Source organism: Triticum aestivum, chromosome 3B (genome assembly GCF_018294505.1).
Source record: "Triticum aestivum cultivar Chinese Spring chromosome 3B, IWGSC CS RefSeq v2.1, whole genome shotgun sequence".
In the NCBI taxonomy this organism is placed as follows: Eukaryota; Viridiplantae; Streptophyta; class Magnoliopsida; order Poales; family Poaceae; genus Triticum; species Triticum aestivum.
The window spans coordinates 406,617,113-406,626,848 of record NC_057801.1 but is presented as its reverse complement, the minus strand read 5'-3'; positions in this window follow the sequence as shown (position 1 = coordinate 406,626,848).

The following is a 9,736-nucleotide window of genomic DNA, read 5'->3' as shown; positions in this document are numbered from 1 at the left end:
TTCATGGGGCAATGCTCTATAATGATGATCATCACACTTTTATTTACTTACAACTCAATATTACAACTTGATACTAGAACAAAGATATGACTCTATATGAATGCTTCAGGCGGTGTACCAGGATGTGCAATGATATAGCGTGGCAATGACATCAAAAAACGGACAAGCCATGAAAACATCATGCTAACAATCTTACGGTCATGCAAAGCAATATGACAATGAATGCTCAAGTCATGAATATGATGATGATGGAATTTGCATGGCAATATATCTCGGAATGGCTATGGAAATGCCATGGTAGGTAGGTATGGTGGTTGTTTTGAGGAAGATATAAGGAGGCTTATGTGTGATAGAGCGTATCATATCACGGGGTTTGGATGCACCTGCGAAGTTTGCACCGACTCTCGAGGTGAGAAAGGGCAATGCACGGTACCGAAGAGGCTAGCAATGATGGAAGGGTGAGAGTGCGTATAATCCATGGACTCAACATAAGTCATAAAGAACTCACATACTTATTGCAAAAGTTTATTAGCCCTCGAAGGAAAGTACTACTACGCATGCCCCTAGGGGGTAGATTGGTAGGAAAAGACCATCACTCGTCCCCGACCGCCACTCATAAGGAAGACAATCAAAGAAATACCCCATGCTTCAAATTTGTCACACAACGGTTACCATACGCCCATGCTACGGGACTTGCAAACCTCAACACAAGTGTATCTACAATCCACAACCACCCACTAGCATGACTCTAATATCACCACCTTTATATCGCAAAACTATTGCAAGGAATCAAACATATCATATTCAGCGATCTACAAGTTTATGTAGGATTTTATGACTAACCATGTGAATGACCAATTCCTGTCATCTCTATAAATAGATATAAGTGAAGAAAGAGAGTTTAATTCTTTCTACAAAATATATTCCCATGCTCTAATAAATATAAATGAATAAAAAGAGCATTCTACAACTGGCGGTTTTCAATTTGAAGAGAAACAGGCAATCCAAACTTCAAATGATATAAGTGAAGCACATGAAGCATTCTATAAAGCCATACTCAAAAGATATAAGTGAGGTGCAATGAGCATTCTATAAATCAACCAAGGACTATCTAATATCAGCATGGTGCATAAAATAAAAATGAAAACTAAATATAAAAGACGCTCCAAGACTTGCACATATCGCATGAACGAAACAAATACGAAAACATACTGATACTTGTTGAAGAAAGAGGGGATGCCTTCTGGGGCATCCCCAAGCTTAGATGCTTGAGTCTCCTTGAATATTTACTTGGGGTGCCTTGGGCATCCCCAAGCTTGAGCTCTTGCCTCTCCTCCTTTTCCTTATATCGAGACCTCCTCGATTAAACACTTCATCCACACAAAACATCAACAGAAAACTCGGTAAGATCCGTTAGTATAATAAAGAAAATCACTACTCTAAGTACTGTAGCAAACCAATTCATATTTTGTTTTTGCATTGTGTATACTGTAATATAGCTTTTTCATGGCTTAATCCACTGATAGAAATTGATAGTTTCATCAAAACAAGCAAACTATGCATCAAAAACAGAATCTGTCAAAAGCAGAACAGTGTGTAGCAATCTGAACATCCACCATACTTATGGTACCCCAAAAATTCTACCAACATTAGGAAAAATATACAATTTGTACAGAAATACAGTGCAAAAAGAATCAGAACCATTTCACATTCCAGTTAAAAAATTAAAATCGCGCACTACAGCCAAAGTTTCTGTCCTGCACCGTACAAACCAACAAGCATTGTAAACATCTTAAAGGCAAACCTTGGCACATTATTTTTATAATACAATGGAATTGTACAAGGGGATAATTATTTTTTTTGAAAAATTTCTGTAATCAAGATTCACAAAGTTTCCGTGAGCATGAACAAAGTTTAAGGCTAGCTCCCACTTCAACAATGCTTGTCTTTCTCACTTTCACTTTCCTTTTTGAAAAGTTTTTAGGTTACCCTCTTTATTTTTTTGTTTTTAAACTATATAAAAGCACTCAACAGAAATAAATGACTCTCTAAAACTTCCGGGTTGTCTCCCAGGCAGCACTTTCTTTAAAGCCATTAAGCTAGGCATATAGTTCTCAAGTAATGGATCCACCCGGATCCCTAGGTATATCAAAGCCAATTTTAGTTAACAATGATTTGTGATTTAGTAGTGAGCACAAAGTAACATATATCATGCAACAACAAAGTCTAACTCTCTTCCTATGCATCGGCATGTCATAAAAGAACAATTCATGCACACATAATAAAGACCAATGCATAGTACAACAGTTTCTTGCAATTCTATCATATTGGAAACATAGAGAGGTGGAGATATAGTTCCTCTCTCATAATAATTGCAAGTAGGAGCAGCAAGCACATGCATATTACATCTATCAAAATCATCATGTGTAGTAGTAAAAGGCAACCCATCAATATAATCCTTAATAAGCACAAACTTCTCCGATATAGTGTAGTAGGGAGAATTCAAAAAGATAATAGGACTATCATGTGTGGGTGCAATAGCAACAATTTCATGTTTAACATAAGGAACTATAGCAAGTTCATCTTCATAAGCATAATTCATATTGGCATCTTGTCCACAAGGATAGCAAACATCATCAAAAAGGGATATTTCAAGAGAATGAAGGGGATCATAGCAATCATCCTTCGGTAAGCACGAAGGGGAATTAAGCAATGTATGAGTTGAAGAGTTACTCTCATTAGAAGGTGGGCACGGGTAGCTAATCCGCTCTTCCTCCTTTTGTTCTTCGCTCTCCTCATCATCTTTTTCATCCAATGAGCTCATAGTTTCAGTAATTTCTTCTTCCATAGACTGACGCAAAATATTAGTCTCTTCTTGGACAGCGGGGAATTTCTAAATATATGGTTTAACATAGGCATTAGAAGCATAATTATCATAACAATATTCAAGTATGGCAAAAATTTCAGATTTGTAAAGAGTAGCATCATACTTTTCAATCAAAGAAGCAATTTCATAAGCACCCTTAAAAGCAACAAATTCTTCAATTTGTTGAACATCATAGTAATTATAAACACCCTTAGCATATGAAGATACGATTCCATTATCACTAAACTCACATTAGTAGGGAAGGTGTTTCTTAGGGTTTTCAGAACAACAAGTAAAATCATATATTTCACATAAATTCAAAGCATACATTGCAAACAATGAATTTGATCCAGTAAAAGTTTCCCTTTTTCAGATATACGGTGTTGCACATAACAAGCATGCTCATCTAAAGATTTGCCCTCAACTAAGCTAGTTGGGGTTTCGGCACGAGCACAAAGGGATCGAAGATGATCCAAATAAAAAGCTTCAGGAGTGTGATAGATTTTGAGTGGTTCTTCAACCATTGGTTCAGTAGGTACAACTAATTTTTTGGTATTTTGTGTTTCCTACCCATAACTAAAGATAGAAAACAACTAAGAACAACAAATAAAAATTACTTAGTGATAAAGCAAACAAGCACACACGGGAATATTCACCCCATGCTATGACTCCCCGGCAACGGTGCCAGAAAAAGGTCTTGATAACCCAAAAGTACACTGGATCAATGTAGCCTCTTTCGATAAGTAAGAGTATCGAACCCAACGAGGAGCTAAAGGTAGAACAAATATTCTCTCAAGTCCTATCTGCCACTGATACGACTCTACGCATGCTTAGTGTTCGCTTTACCTAGAACAAGTATGAAACTAGAAGTACTTGGTAGGTGTGATAGGATAGGTTTGCGAGGTAATAAAGAACACGTAAATAAAAGCTAGGGGCTGTCTAGATAAAGAAGCAATAAAGTAAATATAGCGAGTGTGGAAAAGTGGTGGTAGGAGTTGTGAAATTGTCCCTAAGCAATTGCCTACGTTACTAGACCGGTAATCACTATTGCAATTTTATTTGAGGGAGAGGCATAAGCTAACATACTTCCTCTTCTTGGATCATATGCACTTATGATTGGAACTCTAGCAAGCATCCGCAACTACTAAAGATCATTAAGGTAAAACCCAACCATAGCATTAAAGTATCAAGTCCCCTTTATCCCATACGCAAACAACCTACTTACTCGGGTCTATGCTTCTGTCACTCACGCCACCCACCATAAGAAAATCATGAACATATTGCAAACCCTATAGCGGGGATCCCTCACGCTTGCGTGACACAGAGAGCACCATAGGACAGCACCAATAATAAAACATGCAACTCAAACCAATCACAACAATTCATCAATCACCGATAGGACAATGAAAATCTACTGAGACATCATAGGATGGCAACACATCATTGGATAATAATATGAAGCATAAAGCACGATGTTCAAGTAGAGGGTACAACGGGTTGCGGGAGAGTGGACCACTGAATATAGATGGGGGAAGGTGATGGAGATGTTGGTGAAGATGGCGGAGGTGTTGGTGAAGATCGCGGTGATGATGATGGCCCCCGGCGGCGTTCCGGCACCACCGGAAGAAAGGGGGAGAGAGCCCCCCTTCTTTTTCTTTTTCTTCCTTGACCTTCTCCCTAGATGGGAGAAGGGTTTCCCCTCTGGTCCTTGGCTCCCATGGCGTGGGAGGGGCGAGAGCCCCTCCGAGATTGGATCTATCTCTTTGTCTCTCTCTCTGTTTCTGCATTCTGGAATTCTGCCCTGGCACCGTTTCTTTTATATTCGGAGATCCATAACCCCGATTGGATTGAAACCTTCGCCCAGATCTTTTTCCAAAAATTAGCTATCTTGCATCCAAAGAAGGGCATCAACCGCCTTACGAGGGGCCCACAAGGGTGGGGGTGCGCCCACCTGGAGTGGGCGTGGGCTCCTATCTCGTGGCCACCTCGGGCACCGTCTCGTGTTAATTTTACTTCCCAAAAATCGCAAATATTCCAAAATAATTCTCCGTCCGTTTTTATCCCGTTTGGACTCCGTTTGATATGGGGTTTCTATGAAACATAAAACATGCAACAGACAGGAACTGGCACTGGGCACTGGATCAATATGTTAGTCCCAAAAATAATAATAAAAGTTGCCAAAAGTATATGAAAGTTGAATAATATTCGCATGGAACAATCAAAAATTATAGATACGACGGAGACGTATCAACCAACACACACTTTCACGTTCAAGTGTTCAACCTACACGTGCATGCGCACACATCAGGCCCTGAAAGACACATACACAACCAGGTGGTTCCCGCGCACGGGTTGGAGTCTTGTTGCGCCTGCATAAATTTGTGTTGATCTGACCTTTTTCCTATGCAAACTAACAGGTGGGACCCACAAGGAACATGGTCAATTTAACTAGTCAATATAGTGCAATCCAATGTTGAATGGCGAGCATGTGACCGTATAATCACCGCAAAATGTATATAGTGACTGTAATGAGCGTATTCTGAAGTCCGATGACCGTATTATGCATTTCTCTCTGTAGGCCCTCCAAAACTACATCTCTACACGTTCTCGCATGTTACATCTGAAAGGATTGAGAAGAGGTGTCTAGAGGAGGGGGGGTTAGACCCTCAACAAATAAAGGTGGCAGTTTTTAAGTTTTTCAAATTGAGGTGGTAGATTAACACAATTTTAAGCATACACAATACAATTCAAGAAAGCACGGAAAAAGTATATGAGCAGTGAAAAGTAAAGCATGCAACTTGCAAGAAAGTAAAGGGATGGGATTGGAGTGTGCAAACGCAATTGAAGACATAGAGATTTTTGGCGTAGTTCCGATAGGTGGTGCTATCGTACATCCACGTCGGTGGAGACCTCAACCCATGAAGGGTAACGGTTGCGCGAGTCCATGGAGGGATCCACCCATGAAGGGTCCACGAAGAAGCAACCTTGTCTATCCCACCATGGCCATCGCCCACGAAGGACTTGCCTCACTAGGGTAGATCTTCACGAAGTAGGCGATCTCCTTGCCCTTACAAACTCCTTGGTTCAACTCCACAATCTTGACGGAGGCTCCCAAGTGACACCTAACCAATCTAGGAGACACCACTCTCCAAAAGGTAATAGATGGTGTGTTGATGATGAACTCCTTGCTCTTGTGCTTCAAATGATAATCTCCCCAACACTCAACTCTCTCTCACACACATATTTGGCTATGGTGGAAAGATGATTTGAGTGGAAAGCAACTTGGGAAGGCTAGAGATCAAGATTCTTGTGGTTGGGATGGAATATCATGGTCTCAACACATGAGTAGGTGGTTCTCTTTCAGAAAATGAATGCTGGAAGTGTAGGCACATTCTGATGGCTCTCTCTTCGAATGAAGAATGGGCGGAGGGGTATATATAGCCTCCACACAAAATCTAGCCATTACACACAGATTCCCAAACTTGGTGGGATCGAATGGTAAAACTCGGTCAGACCAATTCGGGTCAAAATGTGAACGTTAGAGTTTTCGATGGGACCGACAAGGTTAACTCGGTGGGACCGACATGCAAGGATTAGGGTAAAACCTCTACTCAGTTTGACCGATTACTCAAATTCGGTGGGACCAATTTTGGTAATGAGCAAACTAAGTATTGGTCAAGCAAACTCGGTAGGACTGACTGGACAAACTCGGTGAGACCAAAATGTTGCAATAGGTCACACAGAATTTGCAAGCCCATCTCTATGAGATCGAGATCCCATCGGTGAGACCAAACTGATTAGGGTTTGGCAGTGGTTGTATCAGATGAACTCGGTGGCGCCGAATAGATCAAATCGGTGGGGCCGAGTTTGACTTTTAGGTTTAGGACATATGTGGATGTAAGAAAGTGGTTGAGGGTTTTGGAGCATATTGCTAAGCACTTTGAGCAAGCAAGCCATTAAGAAACACCTCATCCCCTTTTAATGGTATTGGCTTTCCTATGGACTCAATCTAATCTTGGACCACTAAAATGAAAATGTAGAGTATTGAGCTTTTGCCAATATTTGTCCTTAGCATCTTGAAGGGGTTCCACATCCCCTTTTCCATGTCCATGCCAATCCAATGTTGAACTTATCTGTAATATACTAGGTAGAAATATTAGTCCAACAAGAGATATGTTGACATTAATTACCACAATCACCCAAGGAGCACTTGTGCTTTCAGTCTCCCCCTTTTGGTAATTGATGACAACATACATCAAAGCTTTTAGATAAAGATATAAGGAAACAACAAGTAAAGCTTTGGCAAGACTTGCAACATGCATTAACTCCCCCTACATGTATGCAATCATGTGATGACGGATCATAAGAGTACGAGAATGCATAAACATGTAAGAGCAAGCAATGAGTTACATGTGTCTTGGCTATATGCATCAGAGGAAATGATGTAGATGTTGGAAATATACCTTCATGTTCACGAATTTCACTTGCAAACAATATGTACACCAGCAAGAGGTCTTCATGCACATGAGTGTGATGCATGTACTTACTTTGGTGGTCTTGAGCTAGCTTTGAAAGATATGTACCTGGGTAAACAAGGTTAGATAACACAAGAACATCTACTAGACAGAGCAAGAACAGGACATCACAAGAATACCAAGACTGGGATGACATGTTGAGAGTGAGTACTAGGTACTCTATTTGGTTATAGTCATGTCCCCAAGAATAAAGATATGGAATGAATTCCAAGGATTTTCTTCCCTTAGGACTGAGCTCTCTCCCCTTGAATCTGATATTGGATAGTGGGAGAAGATAGGGAAAGAAAATCAGAGCAAACAAAAAAATAACACTATCATGTCTTTCCCCTCTTGAATACATGTGATAACCTTCCTCTTAAGAATAGAAGCATCAGGAGAAGCTTTAGGAGTGCATTCTCTCTTATGTGATAAGATTTGATGTGCTCTCTCTTCCCCTTTGACACCAATTTCCAAGAAGGGACTTTGGGATCATGAGTCAAGTAGGTTTGGTCCTTGAGTCACATTACAAAGCAACATGTAATACAGGATGCTGTTAGAGGACAAGTATCATTGAGTGGAGCTGGGACAAATATGCAGGATGCAAGTGACACAGTTTTTATCTCAGTATTGACATCGGTAGCACCAACTTGTTATTATCGGTGACACCGAGATGGTTCGGTTCACCCAAAGAAATCAATCCGGTGAGGCCGAGTTCAACCCAGAGAGTAAATACTTGTCACCTCAGCTCACTTAGGCAATTATGATTTCACAATGATATGCAAGGAATTAACTGAAGGATTTGCAATGAATTGGATGCAGGGAAATGCATAAAATAACAGAGAAAAGAAAAGAAATCTAGATGAAGTTTATATTTTTTGAAAGGAGAACTAGCATGCAAGAGACAAATGCAAGAGCACAAAGAAACAACAAAGAACTTCACCTAGAAATGGTCGGCGACAAAGTCACCTATGTTGGAGTATATTTACTTCGGAGTCAAGTGAAGACACTTGATCATAGGTCATACTCATCGTTTAAGCTCAAAATGGGGTTGCCATTTTTTGTTTAAGCATTTTGATGTATTCACATCTTGTGGAGTTGCCTTGACCCATGTCTTGGGGTAAAGCTTCTCTAAGATGGAATGACATACCTTGGGTGGTGGTGTTGACCTTGATCATGTAGTTGAACTTGTGTAGGGTGCTCAAGTTGATGTAGATCATCAAGAGTTGGGAGCACCACTTGTAGTTGAATTTCATCTTCCTACATGGATTAGTATCGCAAGGAAGAGCACTTGTGTATCCAAAGTGACAATCATGAATACCAATTGAAATTTGATATAAGGAATTCGTCAAAGGATATATTGAATGGATTCGTGCTTCCTTGTCTTCATCCACCATTTTGTAGAGACTCGGAGATGTAGAGATTGCTTAGAATGTGATTGAGTTGCAATCTCATAGACTTGGGTTCGTCCAAGTACCTACAAGGGTTAGATAGCATGCAAGAGTAGAAAAATATCCAATACATATTGTCGTGGAATTGTCACGTCAGATGTCCTTGTGAAAGGATTTAGTTGTGGAGCCATCGCAACTAGGAAGCTTGAAGGGGTTAAATCGGGACAAAGGACACGAGAGAGTTTATACTAGTTCGGCCCCTTACGGTGAAGGTAAGGCCTATGTCTAGTTGGGTTTGGTATTGATGTTTCGATGACCAGGGAGCGAGATACGCTATGCCCAGCTCTCGATGAGTTGTTTCTTGCCCTAAGCCGCCAGCAGGTCGTCCCCTTATATACACGGGTTGACGCCATGTGGCCTACAGAGTCTCGGCCGGCTTATGAATAGTGTCTGGCTCAGTGACTAGTTAAATCTACCTTACGTTACAAGTCATGCCATCATGGCGGTTTACTACAATGGGCCTTAAGTCGCATGTGGGCCTTAAGCCCTTTATTGAATCGCCATCTTCATGCTTGGTCTTGGGCTTCTCTCTGATGAGTCTTCTTTGTGTAACTCGGCCCCTCCTGGGCGGCTTACACAAATAGTTATATCCCCAACATTAAGCCCCAGATTGATTTGAACCTGTTCATGTCAATCTTAAAAATATTTTTAAAGAATTAAATCTTCAGTCTTCTGATTATACAGAGGATTTTCGTTAACCCGCCATGACGTCATCTTCTGGATCCGTCTTAACCCGGCGTGACGTCATCCTTCCTTTAATTCATCTCTATTCCATCGTATCCTTTAACAGATCCCTTCTTTTATTGATTGTTCTGAAAATCGAGGCGTCGGGGCCGCTGGATAGTAATTCTTATCTCCTTGTTTCCCGCGCCGTCTCAGTTATCCTCTCCCTATAAATAGACGTGACT